A 12942-nucleotide genomic window follows, 5' to 3' on the forward strand; every position below is an offset into this window, starting at 1 on the left:
TATTCTAAGGCAGAGTCATCACTTTGTTCCCACTTTCTCTTTGCCTACAGATTCTCTTGGCATCCCATACCTGACGAGAATTTATGGCTAGTTGGATGTAACAGCCAAAGCTCTCTCCCTGTGACTTATATGCATCCTGATGTATTTCAATTTTTGCATACAGGAAGGTTTTCTGGTTGGAGGAGATGCAATTCTATTTCGAGGTTGTGGACTCAAGGTGCCACTAAACAGAGATTCATGTGCTTTCATTGACGTAAAGTGAATCCTTCATTTGTGGACAGCTTTGCTGCCCAAACCCAATCTGTTACTGCAGCCAATGGGCTTATCTGGTGAGTCTTGTCACTGTCAGAATCAAAGCCAAATATGGCAGGGACTAATGATTTCACTGAGGTGGTCTTTCCTGTGACCACAGAAACCTGCTTTGGGGGTTTCTGTCACTATCAGAGACCCTTGATGGAACTACAGCCCCTGAGTTCATTTTTGTTCTGGTTTATTATGTGGATAAGCTCCGTACCCAGCTCTCTTTGCCTTATCTGAGGGAGCCAGAGCCAGCGGTGGGTGAGTCATAGGATCTGGTCAATTGCGTTTCTACAATTTTATTAGAATGACTGGGTAGATTAGCTCTGTAAAACATGGAATAAGTGTCTTGGGCATTCATCAGAGTCTCCCACAATTCCTAGAATAATTTTGTATTTTTTTTCACAGAAGCATCTGTGGAAAGAGAGCAGGGGAGCCAAGAGACCTGGATCGTGATTCTGCTAATCCCAGGGGGTAACCTTGAGTATGGCCAGAACACTTTTGGTCGTGGCTGGTGGTATGGACAAAGTTCCATAGAGCTCAGGGCTTGGCCAGGGAGGGGCAGGGAAAGTTTCTCTAGGGGAACATTTGAGAGTAGGGTTTTCAATTATGAACTTGACTTCACCAGGCAGACAGAGGAAAGGGCAAGGGGTTTTCAGAGAGAGGAAGCTGACTGGACAGAGCAATGCAAAGTGAAAGTCGGTAAAGGGTCTCAGGAATGGCATCTTTGACTGTGGTGAGAAGGAAGGTTGTGCTGTGGAGCCTGGAGAGGCAGGGGGTAGAAGCCAGCTCGTGAAAAGTCTGGAGGACCAAGCTCAAGTGGTTGCTCTGGGCAACTGGCAACTCCCAAAGGCTGCTGAGCATGGGGAAGTGGGGAGGGAACATGATTAGAATTTGTTTCCATTAAGCGGTCGACACCCAGTATGAGACCAAAGGGATCATTTGTTGCTCTCATTAGCCCTGCATAATAAGTGAACGACCATTGATCTCCCCATTTAGCAGATGAGGAAGCTGAGGCTTGGAGAGATTAAGTGTTCAAGGACACACTACTCAAGGAAAACAGAAGATAAAAATAATTCATACTCTGCCGGATAGGATTCCATTGAATTCTTATAAACTTCAGTTCGAGATTAGGTAACATTTGCTCTGAGGCATTACCAGGGTTTAGACATTCATCCAAGATTCTGAAATGGAAAGAAGCCAACACTGCATAAGTAAAATTCAGAGTCATTAGTAGAGATATCATTAGGCCTCTCTTTTAATCATTTCTAAGAACCAATGTATCATTCTTCTCATTGGCTCTAGGGGAGGCTGGAACTTGTCTAAAGGTGGGTGTGCAACTAAAATTTTTGTAACATTTTCTGGGTCAGCTCTGCTAATGCAGAGTTCATCCACTGATGTTAATGCCACAGTGGAGGTCTAAAAGATTCTGGGAGAGCAAAAGAGATTTTAGTCTTTACAAATACAGTAGTTGGCCCTTATCCACAGGGGATAACATTCCAGGAAACCCAGTGGCTGCCCTGAAACCACAGAAAGTACTGAACCATACCATGTTTTTTCCTTTATACACATACCTATGATAAAGTTTAATTCCTCAATTAGGCACAGTAAGGGATTAACAACAACAACAAATAATAAAATAGAACCATAATAAAAGTTGTGGAAATGTGGCCTCTTTCTCTCAAAGTAGCTTATTGTACGGTACTCACCCTTCTTCTTGTGATGTTGTGAGATGATAAAATGCCTATGATGAGAAGTGAGGTGAATGATGTGGGCATTGTGACATAGTGTTAGGATACTGTTCACCTTCTTTATTATTATAATTTTTTGGCGGTACGCGGGCGTCTCACTGCTGTGGCCTCTCCCGTTGCGGAGCACAGGCTCCGGACGCGCAGGCTCAGCGGCCATGGCTCACGGGCCCAGCCGCTCCGCGGCACGTGGGATCCTCCCGGACCGGGGCACAAACCCATGTCCCCTGCATCGGCAGGCGGACTCCCAACCACTGCGCTACCAGGGAAGCCCCCTGTCGACCTTCTGATGATACTTCAGAAGGAGGATCATCTGTTTCGGGTGATCCTGGATCATTGAACTGTGTCGATGTTGATGATTGGATGCCAGGAGCAGATGATGGTGATGGCTGGGGATCCCAGGCAGGATGGAGTGGAATGGCACGAGATTTCATTAAGCTACTCAGAATGGCACAAAATTTACATATCGATTGTTTATTTCTGTAATTTTTCATTTAATATTTCTGGATCAAGGTTAGCCATGGATAACTGAAACCGAAGAAAGTAAATCCACAGATAAAGGGAACAACTGTACCTCCAGAGAGGGTGAATCCACTTGCCTGGCTCGAGTTTAACAAGGGTTACAATGTTGCATCTCAGGGCAGGAAAGAGTAGGACAATGAAAGAACTGGAATTTTTTTTCCCTGAGTTGTATTTCCAACCATCATAAAAACGAATTCCTGCTTTTGGGCATGGCACTGGGAGTTGGCCAGTCAGGGTTGAAATACTCACTCTCAACTCACAAGTATAAACTTTGGGAAGTCACTTACCTGCCATGAATCTCAGTTTACACAACTTTAAGGTAAATTTAATATCCCCTTCCGTATAGAGGTATTGTGAGAATGCAGTTTGCAAACATACATCTAGCGTGGGTCCAAAGTACTTATAAAAAATTATGTAAATTTGGAATTAGTTCTTTTCCTCAGGTCCTGGATGTTTTTATTGGTTTTTGTTCTCCATAAGATTTTACTACAGTGACTAATTTTCTTTTGTCTGCTAGATTCCTCTCCAGTGGCTTGTGACACTGCTTCAGGAAGACTTTCCCAACACCTGAAGAATTTCTATGTTCCTTTTCCCAGTCTGGGATGTCTACTTACCATATTGCCAGCTTCTGGACCTGTTGTGTCTGGGATGCAGGCTGAACCAAAGGCAGGTATCCTTCAAGGCATCCAGATATAAAAATAAGTACGTCGTTGAGATTAGGAGGAAGTTCACATTTTGGGGCTCCCCAAAGTAACTTTATCCCAAGATATAAATGGCATTCTAAAATGTATGAAAACAGACTTGATAGAAAACCAAACTAAAGCTAGAACTTAGTTGGAAAGAGGTTTATTTTTCAAATATATAAACTAAACCATTGTACATCTATTACAAAAGCACTAGGAATCTATAGCAAAAAATGAGTCAAATTCTAAAATATCACAAGTTTCTTTTCAAAATGTGTTGGTGCATTTTCATCGTCATTGGGTTTCAATTTAATGTCTTCTGCTCTTGAAATTAACACCTCCTCTCCTTTTCTTATCCACAGCTACACCCACCCTCGTGCTCTGGGTTGCTCAGAAATTCCAAGAAATTCCAAGTTTCCTGCTGCCTCACTGGCTGGAACAGAATGGAATGTGCACCACTGCTGATAACAACAGGAGAGGCCCCAAACCACAGAGGCAGGCAGCCCCGGGGTAAATCCTTGCTCCACCGCTTCACGTGGAAAGATATTGTACAAGTTACTTAGCTTTCGTCATAGGTCGGATTTCCTGGGAAAGAGAGTCTAGGTCTCTGAGGGTTGTGTGGAGGAGGCTAACTGGGGAGTGAGCTCAGAAACAACGACAACATGGGGAGGGATGCTAGACTGGGCAGAGGGAGAAGCCGTACCATGTTGCAGTTTCAATGGAGATGTCCAGCAATCCCACAGGGAGCTGAGATGGCCCTTCAGAGTTGTCCCAGCTGAGGACAAATGGTTAGGCTTTTGTACTTCCATGTTGGCCAGTCACGGATGCAGGCTGCCTTCTGAGAAATGGTCTGGGATGAAGGCTCTCTTTGACTGAGTCTTGGAGCAGCAGCTAGAGGTCCTGGTAGTAGGCGGAATGAGTGCCTACATCCTGAGGTGTATCTGGGCAGCCCACCGTACCTGTGCCTACATGTTCAATATATCAGAGATCAAGGAAGTCTCCTTGGCCCCTCTACCTGAAATTGCAACCCCTTAATCTCATATCCCCTGTACCCCATCTCACTTTTATCCATCGTATTTATCATGAACTGACATACATTTTTTTAAAGATTTTTTTGATTGGACCATTTTTAAAGTCTTTATGGAATTTATTACAATCTTGCTTCTGTTTTATGTTTTGGTTTTTTTGGTCACGAGGCATGTGGGATCTTAGCTCCCCGACCAGGGATCAAACCCGAACTCCCTGCATTGGAAGGTGAAGTCTTAACCACTGGACTGCCAGGTGAGCCCTGCACTGACATCCTGTATAAGAATTCATCTGTTGTCTTTCTGGAAATGCTCTAGAACACACTCCAAGCTACTTGAGGGCAGGCATTTTGTTTTACTCATGACTATATGCCCAGTTCCTACAACAGGGATTGGTACAGATTGAACACTCAATAGATATGTGTTAATTGAGTGGAATAAATGAATGAATAAATATAACATATACTGAGTATTCATCAGAAGCACTCAAGTTCTAAGCACTTGCAGTAACTAATATAATCTTCACGACAACTCCATGGAGGGGCACAATTATTAACCCAATTCTGCAGATGAAAACACTGAGGCACAGAATGGTTTTTTTTTTTTTTTTGCGGCACATGGGCCTCTCACTGCTGCGGCCCCTCCCGTTGCGGAGCACAGGCTCAGCGGCCATGGTTCACAGGCCCAGCCGCTCTGCGGCACGTGGGATCCTCCCAAACCGGGGCACGAACCCGTGTCCCCTGCATCGGCAGGCGGGCTCTCAACCACTGCGCCACCAGGGAAGCCCCACAGAATGTTTAATTATCTTGCCAAGGTCTTGCAGCTTAGAAGTGCTGTATTCAGGATCCGAACCAGGCAACGGGATTCATACCATTGCCTGGAATGGATAGAGCTGGTCCTCCATCCGAGCGAGTTAGCCCTACCCTTCCTCCTCTCCCCTTTCTGCTGTCTCGTAGAATACTTGTCCAGTAATCACATCATTGCATGCTCCAGATATTTTGTTTTATCGCTTCAGACCAAAAGGCGAGAGCTCAGCTGAGTTCCAACTCCTGCCCTTTCTTCCCACTTTCTCAATATTATTACCTTAGAACCTGATCAACTCGCACATCTTTTTTTTTTTTTTTTCTAACACTGCCATTGACAGATGCAGATGCAGAGGCTATTACGGTTTATGGTGCTCTTTTGCATGCATTGTCTCATCTGATTAGCCCAGTAGCCTTGGGATATGGGCCATACAAGAGTGGCCACCTGCAGTTTATAGATGAGGAAACAGAGGCTCAGAGAGGTTACATAAAGCTATTTAGAAGCAGAATTTTTAGTTCTAAGTCCCACTTTTGCTCTAATTTGCACTTTCTTTTTCCTTGTTGGGGCCCGGAGGGTAGAAGTTAATCCCGAAGCATTTCTGCCCTCCACATTTATTGAAAGTCACTTGGAACATTGGTGAGTATTTATCATTGGCTTCTTCCTACTTGACAAGTGGGGAAACCGAGGCACAAAGAAGTTACATGATTTCCTCAGGTTTCATACTGATGTCTTTGGAGCTGGGATATTAATTTCAAAATTCACGTGCCTGTACTCCTTAGCATGCTCACTGCTTCTAAGTTAACAATTCTGGGGTCTATTTCAAACTTCCATCCACCTTTCCTTGAGTAATGTAATAGGATTCATATTTAACATTTAAAAAAATAATGCTAGTTAAAAATAGAAAAGCCCAGTTCACTTTAAATGCACTCAGGATGCATTACCTCTCTGCCAGCCTGAAAAGATGTCTAAGGAGACAATGCTGGCAAAATTTACGTATTATAAAGAGCTCCTTTTATCCAGTTACATCAGCAAAATTTCACGGCATCTTTCAGAGGCCCAAGGAGAGCAGGAACATTTATTCTCCTCTTTGAATTTAATCATAAAGACATCAAGGTCGTCTTCCTGAGGCTGAGCTCCAGGCCACAGATTCCAGACTGGAGAAAAGTAACTTGAAAGAGCCTGTTTTACACAGGCCAGTGGAATGCTTTGTTTTTTTGCTTCTGAGCCTCCTAAGTGGACGCAGATCCACAGAAATAAATATTTACTTCTTGAGAGGGATGGTTAGGAGAATAGATGTTAACGTTCTGTCCTTACAGTGGAGAAACTCAATTCAGTTCGTGGACTCTCAGAGCTCCTTATGGCCACGGTTTGAGAACCATCATTCCAATTAGAGTGATGGTAGCTGTGGCAGTTTTAAGACCTGTCTACATCTTCTTTCACATGCCATCAAGAGGTGAAGTCTAGTTCTCCCTCTGGCTTGAAATGGGGCAGGAATTTATGGCCACCTTGACAAATAAAATGTGAGAGAAGCGACCTTAAGTCATTTATAACACTAGGCTAGAAACAGTGATGCAGCTTCAATCTGGCTGTCTCTTAGGACATGGCTTTTGGATGGCTACCCTGGCCACGCTGGAGAGACCACGTGGAGAGAGAGGTGCCTGAGGACCCTACTCGATGCCACATAGAACAGAGATGAGCCTTCTCTGTTGAGTTTGGTCCAAATTGCATATTCATGAACTATGTAAATTGTTACCGTTTTATTTACACATTGCATTTAGAGCAGTTTGTTGCAGAATAACAGATAATCTTAACAATAGCCCACGCCATAGATGACATGCTGGAATGCGAGTCATAGTTCATAGAATTGAACAGGTATGAATCCAGCATCTTGCATCTGGATTTAAATAACCATTTATACAATGCATGGAACACAAGAGTCACTTCACATGTCTGTTGAATGAACTGATGGGCGAATGAGTAAAGAATCTTGGGGGAGATCTCTCTCAGTAGAATAACACTTGGGGTTATAACTGACCACATTTCTAATTGAAGCCATAGGTTGAGGTTGTTAAAAACCTGTGTAGTCCAAGTTAAAGGAGTAGATGGTTTTCCCATTTCCTGTAATGATTTGATCACAAGGAAGACTATGATAGCTTTGGGGTTGGCAATTTGATAGGAACTGACAAGCTGAAGGAAGGCAAAGATGATGTTGGTGCTTGAAAACCTATTTTGGGAAAAGGTGAGAGATATTTATTAAGCCTGAAGAAAAGAAGGGGAGACAGAAAAGTTGTCTTAAATCCTTGAAGGAGGTGACAGATTTCTTTTCTGTTATCCAAAAGCTGCATTAGAACAAACAGGCCAATGCTATAAAATAACAGTTGACCAGCTTTTTCAGTAAAGGGACTGATAGCAAATACTTTAGGCTTTAAAGCCGTGGTCTCTGTTGCAACTATTCAACCTGCCTTTGTAGCACAAAAGCAGACACGGTCAATATGTAAACGAATGAGTATAGCTGTGTTTCAATAAAACTTTATTCACAAAAACAAGCTGTGGGCCAGGTTTGGCCCTTGCCTGTAGTCTGTCAATCCTTGCTATAAAGAAATGGTCTTTTTTCTACATAAGCCCAAGATTCCTAATACATAGAGCCATCAAACTTCAGAATTGTCTTGGAGGAGAATGACATTTCCTTAGTATGTTTAAAATAGGCTGGATGTACAGATTGGAGAAAAATATTCTTTTCTCTTTATATATATATATATATGGCATACATTATATAATAAAATATATATAAAATAAATATACATAAAAATAAATATATATAAAAGTAAAATATATATAAAAAATCAAACAAAAGCCCTTTGCCATATATATATGAATATATATAAAGAACTATATATAGCGAGAATATATAAAGAACTCTTACAACTCAATAATAATTATAAAGTACCTGCCCTTTTCTCTCCATGGGTAGAAGTTTTGAACTGACACTTCACAAAAGATATAATGATGGCAAATAAATATCAGAAAAGATACACTACCTAATTTGTCATCAGAGAAATGCAAACTTAAACCATAATAAGTTACCAATGTACTTATTAAGTGGCTGGGATTAAAAAGACTGACCATATCAAGTATCAGTGAGGATGTGAGCAACTGGAGTTATTGCGCCTTGCTGGTGAAAGCATGAAATACTATCATCACTTTGAAGGGGTCTTTGACAATTTCTTATAAAGATCAACACTCACATATCATCAATCAGCCATCCTATTCCTAGATATTTATCCAAGAGAAATTAAAACATGTGTCCACAAAAAGACTTGTACACAAATGTTCAGGGCGGCTTTATTCATTATAGCCCCCAAATGGAACAACAAGCCAACCGCCTGTTAACAAGTGAATGGATAAAGAAATGGTAATATACCCGTGCAATGGTAAATATTACTCACGATAAAAAAGAATAAACTATTGATATTCTCGACAACATGAAAGAATCTCAACATACGTTGAGGAGAGGAATTCAGACACAAAACACATATACCAGTATTCCATTTACATAAAAGTCTAGAACAGGAAACAATCATTTATAATGACATCCCAAATTAGTGGAAAGCAGACTAGCGGTTGCCTGGGACTGGGGCTGGGACAGATGGACTTTAAACGGTTAGAAAGGAACTTTCTAGTGTCATGGACACGTTTTATATCGTGATAGTGATGGTGATAGCATGAATGTATAAATTTGCTAAAACTCACCAAACTGTACCATGTACCTAACAGGGGTACATTTTATTGCATGCATACTTTTCCCCAATAAAGTTGATTTTCAAAAAGTAGGCCAAATGACCATCTTTTGGGGATCCAGTAATAATAATAATGATATTAATGGCTAATATTTATTGCATGCTTTCATTGTCCCACATGTTGTACCATGTTCTTTATCTGTGTTAATTTAATTCTAGAGCTATCTTTTGAAGTAGTAGTAGTGTTATCTCCATATAACAGATGGAAAACCCAAGCCTGAGAGAGATTTAATGATTTTCTCAAGGGCATGCACTAGTTCTTTGCAGAGGTGGGGTTTTAAACCAGATCTTTCAGATCCTCAAACTTCCAGGGTAAGAATTAGGTATTACAAGGCAGGAATCCTGTTCTCTTTGCTCTGCCACTGACTTGTTAGAGCCTTTGGGCAACTCACTCTCCGATCTCAGCTTCCTTATGTGCAAAATGAAATAATGGGCATTTAGTTACTGTTCAAGCTTTCATAAGTGTTTAATTTACAAATTTGATAATAAACGTACCATTTCCACAGCCTCATTGGCAAAGAAGTGACCTGTGTTAGTCAGATTTACTGTAGCATCAAATAACCCCCAATATCAGTGGCCTCTCACTACTAGATTTACTTCTTGCTTATGGGCCTGCTGGTCAGGTTCGGTCTGTGGACTGGGTCTTGTCTGCACTTCAGGTTCAGAAGTACTCTACGTGGCTCTCATTCCTGGACCCAGGCTGAAGCAGCAGCAGACACTTGGACATCCACTTCTCACGGAGAATACAGGAGTGGGAGAGATGGATTAGAAATACACAAAGCTTGAAACTGACCTCCTATCGTTTCCCACCTGCAGCCCACTGGCCAAAGTAAGTCACATGGCCAAGCCCAGTCATGGAGGCTGGGAATTATGCCCTGTCCATGGTGTTGGAGCAAGGAGAGTGAATATCTCTTGACCAATAATGCAATTTCCCAATGAGTGCAACCTCAAAGACTTAAGAAGAGTCTAAGAGTCTTCTTTTTCACTTACTCAGAGTCTTATTCACGAATCTCCAGTTTCCTTACCTTCTCATCCCCTCCCTGGGTTCACTGGCTGTTAAGCGTAGACTTAATGCCTCTTTTAGACTCAGAAGTCAAACTGCAGGTCCTTTGAGGGCTTAAGATATTGGTTTTTAGCATTACTGATCATTCATGCAATTTACTGAGTTAAATATCATTTTAATAACATTGATTTGTAGTATTAATAATCTTTTGTGATCTTGATGGAATTAGGAAAACATTTACAAGTGGGGATTTATTCTCTGATGAATGGGGGTAGGTCCTATGATATATCTTGCTCCCATACCAGCTGTAATATTCTCTCTGACCGCATTGGTTCATGAATGTCAAACAGGCAAAATGAGGAGGCGTGCACTGAATAAACTACCCCTCGTTACTGACCCTTCAGCTTTCTTCTTTATTAGGAGGAATTCACAGGCTGGAGGTGACTGATTCCTGCCTTGCAAGCCAGTTATATTGTCTATTGTATTAGTTGAGTCAGGCTTCAGCCATTGTAGCATGAAAGCACCCATAGAAAATATGTAACTGAACAAATGTGGCTGTGTTCCAATAACAATTTGCTTACAAAAACAGGTGGTTGGCCAGATGTGGCCCATGGGCTGTAGTTTACAGATCTCTGCTCTAAATGGCAGCTCCTCGATAAAAACTGATATTGTTCTGATCGAGACTGATGTTACAACAGAGGGTGATGGGTTTCCAACAAATTCCTCTTTTCTGGAAACTTGATGGTATGCTTTTCTTGGAAAAGCAAGTCTTTCATATCGTCATTCAACCCCTTACTGTGTGTGTGTGTGTGTGTGTGTGTGTATTTTAAAATATTTAAACAATTACTTTCCAGCTGTACTGAGATAAAATTGAGATATAACATTGCATAATTTTAAGGTATAATGGTTTGATATATGTGTACATTACAAAATGATCACCACAATAAGTTAGTTAATACATTTTTTGAACAAAGAGTCGTTGGGTAGGGTAACTCTTAAAGAATAAGGATGCTTTTCATGAGTGGAATGAAGGAGAGAGAAGAAGTTATCTCCCATCATGTAGCATCATCCTCACTGTCACTGACTGGAAAATCTGTGAACTGAGATGTAATATGGTATGCCTACATTTTCACAGAAAAATCACTAGAGCTAGAACTGGAGCCCAGATAGCTTTTCTTTTCTTCAAAGTTTTCTCTACTCACCCATGGTTTCTCAAATACAAATTATCATTGAAGAACCAGTTCAAGATTTTTGACTCAGTTGGATACCATCTGTATTACTGTTCATTTTATATTTTCTTTAGAGTAACTTTTTAAAAACCTAAATAGAAATATGACAGAAGAAAAGTCGCTCTTTCTACATTAAATGGAAAACAGGTATCAATACTTATCAATAATTATGTAAAATACACTTCTAAACTTTACAGCAGAACAATAACATTCATCTAGTAACATTCACAAAGGAGCATCTCCTGAGTGTGGTCACACTTGAGGAAGCTGAGCAGGACGTCCTGCAGACCTCACCTGTCAGAGGCAGGCTTTGCATAGATGCTGCGGGTTCCATGATTCACCCTGCTCCATCTCAGGCTAACTTAACAAAATTACGGTCTCCAAAAAGCAAATGTAAATCACATACAAATGAACAAAGCCTTGACCCTTACGAAAAAACAACAAAATGACCAACAAAAAAACAACTCTTATGAAACTTCTGCCCTCATTTTCTTCTCTCAATAAACATAAATGGCACAAAAAGCAGCCTTGAGGAAAGAAAAGGATCAATGAATCTTTTATTCCCATCTCTGGCATCTGCAACATTTTTTGATCACCTGCAAGACTGAAAGCCCCTATAGTGAGTGACAAGACCTTGCCCTTGGGGATCATATTTGAGGCTGAATTTGGGGTTATAAACCAACTGGATTCATGATGATTTGCATACAACAATCTTCACTAAGCAGTTGGTGACCAGCTTGCTGCCAAACCTCACCCAGTTATAAGGGCAACTCTGCAGGTGGACAGCCTTTTTAAGAATATTTTTCTTTTATTGAAGTATAGTTGCTATACAGTATTATATAAGTTACAGGTGTACAATACAGTGATTCACAATTTTGAAAGGTTATACATGATTTATAGTCACTATAAAATATTGACTATATTCTCCATGTTGTACTTGTAGCTTATTTTATACATAATAGTTTGTACCTCTTAATTCCCTACCCCTATCTTGCCCCTCACCCCTTCCCTCTCCCCACTGGTAACCACTAGTTTCTTCTCTATATCTGTGAGTCTGCTTCTTTTTTCTTATATTCACTAGTTTGTTGTATTATTTAGCTTCCACGTATAAGTGATATCATACAGCATTTGTCTTTCTCTGATTTATTTCACTTAGCATAATACTCTCCAAGTCCATCCAAGTTGCAAATGGCAAATTTTCATTCTTTTTATGGTTGAATAGCATTCCACTGTATATATACACTACATCTTTATCCGTTCTTCTGTTGATGGACACTTATATTGCTTCCATATCTTGGCAATTGTAAATAATGCTGCTATGAATATTGGGGTGCATGTATCTTTTCAATTAGTGTTTTTGTTTTTTTCAGATACATACCCAGGAGTGGAATTGCTGGGTTGTTCTATTTTCAGTTTTTTGAGAAACCTCCATAATGTTTTCCACAGTGGATGCACCAATTTACATTCCCATCAACAGTGCACAAGGGTTCCCTTTTCTCCACTTCCTCACCAACAATTTGTTATTTGTGTTCTTTTTGATGATAGCCATTCTGACAGGTGTGAGGCGATATCGCATTGTGGTTTTGATTTGCATTTCTCTGATGATTAGCGATGTTGATCATCTTTTTTGTGTACCTGTAGTGGAGAGATTTTTTTAATTCTCATTTCACAGATGAGGGTCAAAGAACTTGAGCTATTTTCCACGGGTCACACATTTAGAAAGAAGAGGGAACAGATGAAATGGTGAGAATGCTGGGGTGAGGGGTATGGTTTTCTTTTGTTTTGGGGGTGGCAGGTGGAGAGGATCTGAGAGGCAGCCTGGAGGTAGTGGCTA

The 12942-nt window shown here is 40.9% G+C and overlaps 1 long non-coding RNA gene across 41 annotated transcripts in view; it reads left to right on the forward strand.

Moving 5' to 3' along the window:
* The window catches only part of LOC115863234 (uncharacterized), a 402728-nt gene that overhangs the window by 375570 nt on the left and 14216 nt on the right, over positions 1–12942 (forward strand). For 32 of the 41 annotated variants that reach the window (XR_009559459.2, XR_009559466.2, XR_009559461.2 and 29 more), the window contains 6 exons: positions 51–329; positions 706–814; positions 3085–3233; positions 3613–4531; positions 5658–5715; positions 9536–9705. This is a non-coding gene — a long non-coding RNA (uncharacterized lncRNA). The remainder of the gene's footprint in view (positions 1–50; positions 330–705; positions 815–3084; positions 3234–3612; positions 4532–5657; positions 5716–9535; positions 9706–12942) is intronic. The other 9 variants (XR_011376833.1, XR_011376841.1, XR_011376842.1 and 6 more) reach the window with 6 other exon arrangements.

Source organism: Globicephala melas, chromosome 17, assembly GCF_963455315.2.
Source record: "Globicephala melas chromosome 17, mGloMel1.2, whole genome shotgun sequence".
NCBI lineage: Eukaryota > Metazoa > Chordata > Mammalia > Artiodactyla > Delphinidae > Globicephala > Globicephala melas.